At 39.9% G+C, this 11,211-nt stretch overlaps 1 pseudogene; it reads left to right on the top strand.

Annotated features, from left to right (window-relative positions):
- Nucleotides 1-9,967, top strand: part of LOC114627854 — a 40,183-nt pseudogene extending 30,216 nt beyond the window's left edge.
- The last annotated feature ends 1,244 nt before the right edge of the window (nucleotides 9,968-11,211 follow it).

Genomic DNA, 11,211 nt, shown 5'->3' with positions numbered 1-11,211 from the left:
AGAGAGAGAGAGAGAGAGAGAGAGAGAGAGATGCTTGGTTCGGCATGGCTGAGCAATAGGAGGTGTGACATAGCTCCTGGCCCTGGAGCATCATCAGGCCATTGATCCCCATGATCCCCACGTGTGCTGATGGTTGCTGTTGCTCTGAAATTGATCTTCTGTCTTTACTACTCTACTTTCAATCTTGCTTTCTGGGGAATATACTTCCACCATTACTCAGAGCTAATCATGTCATAATAAATAAACCAGATGTGGTTCTCAGGAATGAGAAACGGAGGTGGTCACGAGGCTGTGGAGGACGAGGAACAGGCCTTCTGCTTGGCCTTTAGGGCCATGGGAAAGGATTTAGGCAACATAACCACAAAGGCCATAAAAGCCTACGTGGTCCTTTGCAAAAATACTTCATTGCCAGACTTGGCCTTGAATTTGGAATCATAAGGAGACATGGGTACCCTCTGGCCCAGTGACTGCTGCATTAATTAACCAGGGTGAACTTGGGGACACAAAGAATAGAGAGTTAAAGTGGTTTCAAGAAGAAAAGGCATGGATAGAAAAAGATAGGAATTTATATATGATTTATATCTGATTATTATATATGTGATATATAATAAAGAGTATTAGGAGAGTACAGGAGGCTATGGAATGGTTAGGATGAGGAAACAACATGAGAAAATTAGAAGATGCTGTGGAGGTATAGGGAAGTTAGTCCTTTGTTCTCCTAGCTGTTTAGGGAATTGGAGGTGATAATGCCTGAAAAGATATTAGAGAGAGCTAACTGCTTTCCTTACATACATTTTAAAACTTTGTAAGCAATCATTTTAATTTTAGTAGTCTGTCATCTTTCTGTTCTTACATGAAAATAGTTACTAAAAATTGCTGTCTGCTGTACCAGGAAACCGCAAGAGCTGTGCCCAGCGACCCATGAAGAACAGGCCGTGTAAAAAACTGTAAGGAAATGTGTTGTTGCTTTGTGTTTAGTTTCTGCTCGAAGGAAATGGGGGCTGGGACTATGGATTTGAGATTCCTATAATCTATGTAAATTTAAGAATTTTTGAAGGTTACTAACAATGATCAAATCCTTAATGGTGTAACTTTGGTCAATAAAAGACTGGGTTCAGGCTCTCTGGTCAGAAAGAAGAAAGAATGATGAGAATCTTCAGGGAGCTGAAAGAGTACCTAAACTGACAGCTTGCATCTACTAGTGACTCTGACAACATAACAACATTACTGAATCAGCGCCGCTCCTGTTTCCACCTTTCTCAGGACCCTCATGCTGAGGCTGGACCTTGGCACGAGTACGTGTGCATGTGCGTGTGCCTCTGTGTGTGTGTGTGTGTGTGTGTGTGTGTGTGTGTGTGTGTGTGTTTTCAGAATGTAAACATTCTATATGCTGACCATTTGGTATTAGATATCCAACTGTGGTCCTCTTCACTGGGAAAAGACTGGAAAAAGACTCCCAATCTCAGCATTTCTTAGCTGCCTGCAGTTCTTTGTCTAGGGGTAAGGCCCCATGAGATTTCCTCCTTCCACGTTAGCATATCTTTTGGTGTCATCTTTGTTCAGGTGGTTATGTGTAGGCAGCCATGTTGATGAGACTTCATGAGTGTAGCTTCTCTGACAGAGCAAACTCCCTGTTCCTCTGGCTTTTACAAACTTTCTGCCCCATCTTCCACGTAATCTCTGAGCCCTAGGTGCAGGAGTTGTGCTATATATGCATTGGTTGGAACTGGGCTTCACACTCTGCAGTTTTATTATGGTTTTCTGTAATCTCTGTCTATTGTAAAAAGAAGGTGAATAAGGTTGAATAAGAAGTGATAACTACACTTATCTGTGAGTATAACAAAAAACATCCAGGATGTAGTTGGGAAGAGTTTTAGTTAGGGGTTTATTGCTGTGAAGAGAGACCATGACCAAGGTAATTCTTATAAGGAAAACATTTAATTGGCCGGGCTTACAGTTATAGAGAGTTAGTTCATTATCATCATGATGGGGAGTATGACAGCAACCAGTCAGACATGGTGCTTGAGAAGGAGCTGAGAGTTCTATATCTCAATTCACAGGCAGAAGAAGGAGACGCTGTGCCACACTGGGCATAGCTTAGGCATAGGAGACCTCAAAGCCCACCCCCACAGTGACACACTTCCTCCAACAAGGCCACACCTCCTAATAGTGCCACTCCCTGTGGGCCAAGCATTCGAACACATGAATGTAGGGAGTCATACCCATTCCAACACCACAGGAAGTATGCTCATTTAGTATAGTGACAGTTGTAGGTTTTCCTCCAAGATCCATGATTGTACTGGATCGGGGTAGCTGGATAGGTTTCCAAAAACAGACATGAGTTCTCTCGTGTTGAATGGGCCTTAAGTCCAACTAGAGAGCTGTTAGTTACTGTCAAGCTGTCTTGCTATGCAGGTCATAGCTCATACGTGTCATAGGTGGGTAAAACTGTTGGTTGCCTCCATCCTTTCGAAGCTCGTATGGTGCTTTTTGGTACCAGGAAAGCAACTTCTCTGAGAAGAATTCATCTCAGGTTCTCTGAGCACTGTGTCAAGAGTACATAGATTCTTCGGCAATAAGGACTTGCCTCCCACTGAGGGTGGGCAACCACCTACAACAGCAATAGCTTAATATTTTATGGTATCTGTTCTCTTCAGATCCTATCCTGGGTTCCCATTTTCACAAACACTTTTCTGCTAAACTCACCCCAAATGCTCGTCAATTCTATCCATTCTCTGTGCAGTCTGTGCATCAATTGAATGAATGAATGAATGAATGAATGAATGAATGAGTGAACAACCTGCCTACCCCAGAGACATTCCATAGCATTCAAGTCTCACCACATTCTTCTGGTTTCTGTAGAAACATTATTTCTTGGGGTGAAGGGACATTAGAAGGAAAGAAATACACAAGATACAGATCATCTGTAATTTTAAAGCCATTTTCCCACTCAGTAATAAAGTACAAGATGTTCTGTGTTTAAAAAAACAAAAAAAAAACTCTAGAGATTGGGGAAGGGATGGGAGAGAGATCTTGTGTTTTCCGAAACAAATCATTAAAATTCATGTTGCTAAGTCAAGAAATTACAAATGATAGATGACTGTATTCTAAATGTATAATACAATCCTGAAATCATCTTCCTCATGATTCATGCATTTTTTTAAATTAAAATTGAAAGAGAAGAGAAAGAAAGAAGACAGAAAATGGGAGTTGAGCAACATATTGTGAATAAAGAATAACCTTTCTCCATACTTGCCTTCATGAGCAAGTGTCTGCCCGTGTTCAACACTGTCCTTTAAAAGTTCATATGTACAAATGCATATGTATGCAGTGTTTATAAGATATATCAATTCTACATATCTAAAATGTCACACCACCACCCACCCTCTGATTTATTTAATATCATTAAAGTTTCAATCATTCAATAGGAGCCAAAGAACACACGCTGTCCTCTAAATGCCACTTCTATGATCCCAGGAGAATTTCAAGGCCTCCCAGGAATACATTTGCTCTCCACTGCAAATATTTTGCCACATGTTATTGTTATGATTGGCAGAGCATGTGGTAACCATGATTTAATTAGGGCAATATTTAACCTTCTGAGATATGTCTCATGTTTTCAAGACCTAGCCATTTGAGAGTGCCCTGCAAATATAAGGCAGGAAGGCCGTAATTCTCCTGTGATCTGATTTCCATTCATGTGAGGAGGGACAATTTCAGTCTTCCCAAGTTGTAGATTGGCACAAATAATTTCAAAACTCAGAACATCTGTTTTGGAAAATAAAGAAAAATGCCTGTCTTTCTATGATAATATATTTGTGCATTTCCAGCTGTCAAGATTGCATCATGGGTATATTTAGCTGTGATTTCTAATTCAGGACATTTGATTAAAATATGTCAAATTAAATTACTCATCATCATTTTCAAAGTAATGTGAATTCCCTCCAGAAGTATTTTTATAATTATCTCCATTTGTTTCATTTTGTCCCTCAGAATGATTTTCTTTGCTTTGCACACTCTCTTCAGTTTGTAATTCTTCATAAATAAAGGAAGGTTATGTCTTCTCATAGTGTTCATGTTGCGTGCAGATTAGTATTCTCAAAATGGTTGCTACCAGAAGTAGCCTATGCTGTAATTTAATAAAACTCCTGGTGCTTGTGCAGAGACCGGCACTGCTGTAAGTGCTTTGCTTTTATTAACTGACTCTTCACACCAGCCTTGTAGGAGAAGGAACTACAGTGATTCCCACTTTACAATGAGGAATTTGAGGCATGGAAAAGGCAATTCACTTTTTCACACATAACAGAGTGAGGTGTCACTCACAGCATCTTTCTTTAGATCACTAGTGTAGCTGCTGTTGCCAAGATGATTATTTCAAATGTACCTACCAAAGAAGTTACCTGTCATCTTCTTGTAGACCAGGAATCCTGATACCTCCCACGGGCCCACGTCTCTACAACGTATACACACTACACATCCACTTCACTGGAAGGCATTCATGTTTGTAATAAGGCATTATATTGTAATCGTGAATTCTACAAGGGTGAAAGACTATGGGGTTTGTTTGTATGTTGCTAAAAGAACAGAATTTTTCCACTCATTTTTCACAAAAGTCCCCAACCTCTCTCAGATCTGTCCCCATTCCCTACCCATTCATCTTCTTGTCCTTATTTTTACCCCCAAAAATCCTTATGTTATTCATATATTCTTGGCTATGTGGACTTCCACTGGGGTGTGGTGAACTTACCACGGGCAGTATTCTTTTTTTAAAGATTTATTTTATTTTGTGGGTATATGTATTTTTGTCTGTGCATACACACACACACACACACACACACACACACACACACACACACCACGTGCATGCCTAGGCCATGAAACTGGAGTTATGGACAGTTGTGAGTTTCCTTGTGGGTACTGGGAATTGAATTGAGTCCTCTAGAGGAGCAGTCAGTGCACTTAACCTCTGAGCCTTTTCTCTGGTGGCAAAGTTCTTAAAGAAAACTGATTCTTCCCCTCTCAGCAGATATAGTTGCCGATAGCTCCTTGGCTAGGAGTAGGACTTGATATCTACCTCCCTTTTCCATGATGAGATTTGGTCTGACTTGAGCTTGTACAGGATTTTGCATGCTGTCACAATTACTGTGAGTTCATATAAGCAGCTTATATAAACTGTCATGTCTGAGGGACACTGTTTCCTTGTAATCATCCACTGCCTCTGGCTCTGACAGTTTTGCTGACCCCTCTTCCACAATGATCTTTCAGCTTTGAAGAGATACAATATAGACTTCCCATTAGGAGTAAGTATTCTGGAGTCTCTTATTCTCTGGACCTTGGCCAGTGTGGGTCTCTTTGCCAATCAGCATCTACTGCAAACAGGAGCTGCTCTAAGGAGAATTGGGAGATTCATTAATCTATAGGTTTAATAATAAGTTATTAGGAGTCAGTTTAACACCATGTCTATTTAGAAGAATAAAACTAATATGTTCTCCTCTAGTGACTTCAACAACAGCAAAAATATTATTTCAGTTTATAGTAGGTTTCCTTAACTATGTGTCCTATAAATTTTTTTTTGTCCTATAAATTCTTAATAGATTCATTAAATCTTTGTGTTTCACTGGGGTGTTGAACAAGGTATTCACTCGGTTATTGTTGCTGAGCTCTGGAGAGGTAAGAAGTATGAGCATGTCAGCCAGCTCAGGTATCACTGAGAAGCAAACATATTTCACCCAGCAGTTGAAGGAATTATTTGGTTGGAAGAAAAAATAATAACTCACATGATGCAATATAAGTCTTGCCGTCCCAAATTGGACAGTTGTGGCGCACGCCTTTAATCCCAGAACTCAGGAGGCAGAGGCTGGCAGATATCTATGTTCCAAGCCAGCCTGGTCTGTTACAGGACATGGCTACACAGAGAAACCCTGTCTCAAAATAAAGTAATTAATGAATTAATTAATTAGTAAATATAAGTAATATACAGAGAGAGGTTGTTCCAGCATACTGGACATTTATTCAGTCCTCTCACAAACTGCAGATTTTGGAAAGACTTTTTAAAGGGACATAAATTAAACCAGGCCTTACAGATGACATAGCTAAAATTCATAGAGGGGCAGCAGCAAAGCCTAGTTGTACCCAATGGGTTAGAGAAGGACCAAGTTTAGGGAATCTAGAATGTGGTTCTCCAGACATCCCAAGCCCCCTTCCAGCCTCCCCTACCCTGCTTCTTCACAGAATTCAGATGTGATCTAGTCTGCTACACCTATCAGAGCTGGGACTTCCTAGACTTTTGCTGTTTAGCTTTGTCTAAAGATTTCATTGTTCTCAAGGTGGTCAGCTACAGCCCTGGTCTAAAGTGGAGACTGAAGCAGGCCACAGGCATTGCTGTTTGCTTGCTTGCTTGCTTTTGGATTGTGTGTGTGTGTGTGTGTGTGTGTCTTTTTACATTGTTACAGAAAATTTAAGTACTTTCAACAACAGAGTAGAGCTGAATGGTTGAGCATCATCTGATTTCATCCTTTGTCACCTCCTAAGCTATCCTACAGCCTCCACACCCATGAAGGTTTTCCTCTGACCTCTCGATGACTTCTAGGCAAATTCTTCGTGTTATTTATCTCTAAATATCTCGGTACTTCTAAAAACTGATAGACTTAAAGCTTATTTGGTTATTTCACAAATATTTACTTATTCACATACTTCTCACAAGGGGTGGGGCAAAGATAAAGTCCTGCTGCCCTAGAACTGACAACCGTCCTTCTGTCTCAGCCTCCCAGAGTTGGGGGTGGGGTGGGAGGAAGGCAAAGATGATGAGCTGGAGTCACCTTGCCCTGCTTTGCCAAATTTAAAACAAGATCTAAGTCTGCACTCAAAATTCCATGAATATAATTTTCTAGTTGCTCCTAACTTAGAGAATCACCTTCCCTTCATCTTTTTGCTTCTTTCTCATTTTTACATCTTTTGATATGTTTATTTCTTGGTGGGGATGGGTGCTGTGGCATGTGTATAGAGGTCAGAGGGCAGCCTGATGGAGTCAGTATTCACCTACCATGTGGGTCCTTGGGATGAAACTCAGGTCATCAGACTAGGCAGCAGGGGCCTTTATGTACTGATCCATCTCGCAGGCCCTGCCCTCATTGTGTGTTCACCCTGAGAAACACTCCCTTCAAGGGAAGAGTTCCCTAACACTCCTAAAGTTAAGTGCTGGGCTTTTTTGTGCTTGAGCATCGTGATGAGTCTGAGAGTGCAAATATGTCCGGTGTGCTTCAACACATCGCTGCTGCTACCCCATTGCTCTCTTATAACCATTTCTGATCCTTGTTGATCATAGTGATACCATCTTTTGCTGTCAGGAATATTTCAGCTACTGGCCAGATTCTTTTTAGATAAGACCCTTAGCCCTGCTATCTTGTTTTCCAAGTTCTGCTGCTTGCTGGGGCTAGAACATGATCCACTTGTTCAATTACATTTTCCCCAGCTTCTTGTTTTCAATGGTTTCCTTCACTGCCTAAGGCAGTGAAGCTTGGCTGTCCTGGAAATTGCTCTGTAGACCAGGTTGGCCTTGAATTCAGAGATCTGCCTGCCTCTGCCTCCTGAGTACTGGTATTAAAACCTGAGCCACCTACTACTTGGGTCCTTGATGCTGTAAGGGAGAAGTGTATGCAGAAGTGCATGCCATTGAGGGGTGTACAGCCAAGTGTGGAGGTTGCTGTTTTAAGACAATGAACAAAAGCAGATGACACTTACTTAAAAAATAAAATGCATCGTGAATTAGTATTTACATGTGCACACACTCATGAACATATACATAAAATACACAGAAACATAAAGTACTTAAGATTATGCCTTGGTTGTTTCTTTGGAACTTATTCTCTTGTAAAGAGCTTCATGTGCATATTAATTTAATAAAACAGTATGTTTATATTTTATTACTCATAATTTGCATTCACTTCAATCTTAGCTGTAACTGAAGATCCCACATTAAAACCATGTGGATGAAGGAGATCTCAAAAGCTGCACAATGCTCCAATTCATGTTAAAGGCCTCATATTTCCCCCCTTAATGTTCTAAATTATCTTTCAGAAATTTATTGCAAAGTGTATGACATTATTTTCCCTTTGGGTTTTTTTTTCTAGAAAGAATATGTCAGAATTTTGATGTGATTTTGAGTTCTATAATTATAAATAATTAAGTTTTATTTTCACACTTTTCTGTACACTTGAAGATCTCACCTAACAAAGAATAAGGAAACACGCCACTCAATTTAAAGAAATGGGCCAAAAAAGATTATATTAGATGCTATATTCTAAGAAAACAGAAGTGCTCAGGGCACATGAGCATCAGAAGAGACTCTGCTCTAGTGTAGGGAGTAGGGTAATGCAAATTAAAGCAGGCTATTAGAATGGTCAAACTCAGGAACAGCACCCACATCACCTGCTTGAAAAAGAGGAAGCTTTGGTCAAGACTGACAGAAGCACAGTCACTGAAGACACCAGTGTGATGGTTTCAGTTGGGTCAGCGGTTAGGAGCACTTGTTGCTCTTGCAGAAGATCCAGGTTTGATTCCTGGCACCCATATGATGGCTTACATCTATAACTCCAATTCCAGGACATCAGACATCCTCTTTGGGCCTCTGAGGGAACTAAGCATGGAAATGGTACATATACACACATGTAGGCAAAACAATCATACATATTTGCTAATAAAATAGGCAAAATATTTGTATACATAAGATAATAAAATAAGTAAATCTTAAAAATGTAACCATTTTACCATTCAAACCAAACAGAGAGCTTCTTGGTATTTTACTCAAAGTAGCTGAAAGAAGTGCCCTAGAAAAGACTAGATGTGACTATTTCAGTTTTATTCCTAACTATGAAAACTTAAAAGTGGGGTTGAATATGAATTCTGCACTGTTGCAGCTAATGTGATTGGCATTGGGGAACCAAGCCGACCCTCAGAGAAACGGAGGACAGAAGAGGCTCTCCCTGAAGTCACCCCGGCTAACGTCAGTGACGGTGGAGGAAGCAAATCTGAACTGGTTATAACCTGGGAGACAGTCCCTGAGGAATTACAGAATGGCAGAGGCTTTGGTTACGTGGTAGCCTTTCGGCCACATGGCAAAATGATCTGGATGCTGACAGTGCTGGCTTCAGCTGATGCCTCCAGATACACGTTCAAGAATGAGAGCATGCATCCATTCTCTCCCTTTGAGGTTAAAGTGGGTGTCTTCAATAACAAAGGGGAAAGCCCTTTCAGTCCCACCACATTGGTGTTTTCTGCTGAAGAAGAACCTACCAAGCCACCAGCCAGTATCTTTGCCAGGAGTCTTTCTGCCACAGATATCGAAGTTTTCTGGGCCTCCCCTATTGGGAAGAACAGAGGACGGATTCAAGGTTATGAGGTAAAATATTGGAGACATGATGACAAGGAAGAAAATGCTAGAAAAATATGAACAGTTGGAAATCAGTCATCCACAAAAATCACCAACTTGAAAGAAAGTGCTCTGTATCACTTATCTGTCAAGGCATATAACTCAGCTGGGTCAGGACCCTCCAGGGCAACAGTCAATGTCACAACCAGAAAGCCACCACCAAGCCAACCCCCTGGAAACATCATATGGAATTCATCGGACTCCAAAATTATCCTGAACTGGGATCAAGCGAAGGCCCTGGATAATGAGTCAGAAGTAAAAGGATACAAAGTCTTGTACAGATGGAACAGGCAAAGCAGCACATCTGTCATTGAACAAACAAAACATCAGTGGAGCTTTCTTTACCTTTTGATGAAGATTACATCATAGAGATCAAGCCATTCAGTGATGGAGGAGATGGCAGCAGCAGTGAGCAAATCTGAATCCCAAAGATATCAAATTCCTATGCAAGAGGATCTAGGGCTTCTACCTCCAACGCGTGTACACTGTCAGCCATCAGAAATAATAATGATTTCTCTCACAGCCAGGTCTAATTTATGACAAAAGTTATCTAAAAGACTTGCTATTTATAATATAAGCAACATTTAGCTAGTTGTTTTGAAGACACCCAGTACTAAGTAATATTGTTGTTCAAGTACATCTTATTACTGGAAAAGAAGTGTTTTTTGCTTCGTTGGGAATGGCATTATACAGTACTTCCTCAAAGCAAATCTAGCTTTGTCTGAAGTTTCTTTGGAAACTCTGCAATGCACTGAAGACATCTGTAATATGATGTTACCAAAGCAGTTTACGTATGTCCTTATATGCATATTTTTATTATATATTTAGTGTTTTATAGAATTTTTTAAAGTTAACATATAATGTAGATATTGATTTTTTTTCTTCCTCTGCTGTAAAATGCTCTGGGCAACACAACCACACAATTATGATTTGAGATGATTTCCTTTAAGGACAGAGTGTGAAACTCATCTCAGTAAATGAATTACAAATGACTTGTACAGTTTTACCAGGATCCAGTATCAAAACAGCTAGAGACTGGGTCTGTAACTCAAGGCTGCTGTGTATAAATTATCCCTTGAATGGTTAATGCATTGAATCAAGTCCCCTTGACATATGTGGTATGTTTTCCCATCCTGTTGTGAATTTTGTTGTTCAACACAATTTGAGATGGTTTCAGGAACTACACATCCCAAAAGCTAAACTTCCCAGCCCAAGAGGTACCTTGTGCAATCCTCCCAGCCCTGAACTTAGCATTGTCTGGTAGGACTTTATTTGAGCATCGTCTTTGTAGTAGCATTATCTTAGGCATTGAATTTGAAGTTACATATCCTGCAGTATCATAGGTGAAAAGTTACTATAGTCAAACAAGTCTTTCGTGGCATAAAAGGTAATTTTACTCTTTAGACATATCTGTCTTGAATGTAAATTTTTTAATAATTCTGTCAATGCATTTGTAACTTCAAAATTTCTTATAGATAACATGTGTAACAGTAAGGATAGAGCCCTTCTTTTGAATGACAATAACATGTAATTTGACATTTTTGTCCTATTTTAGCAAATAGCTGCTGCAAAGAATTTTACATATAACTCCTATAAACTATCCATAGTACAGATGTATTGTATCTTGATGTCTCTCCCGTTTTGCAGTAACTAGTCTGATTGCTTTATAAGCTTTACATTCTAAATCTTATAATCATACAATGAAAGATAGCAATATTGACAAAACCTTATTCTTATGAAAAGAACTATTTATTCTGATGGGGGATTTTTGTAAGCTGACAAGG

The sequence above is a fragment of the Grammomys surdaster genome, unplaced genomic scaffold, assembly GCF_004785775.1.
Source record: "Grammomys surdaster isolate TR1022 unplaced genomic scaffold, NIH_TR_1.0 259, whole genome shotgun sequence".
NCBI lineage: Eukaryota > Metazoa > Chordata > Mammalia > Rodentia > Muridae > Grammomys > Grammomys surdaster.
The sequence above is the reverse complement of the archived record's forward strand: the minus strand, read 5'-3'. Positions and strand labels throughout refer to the sequence as shown.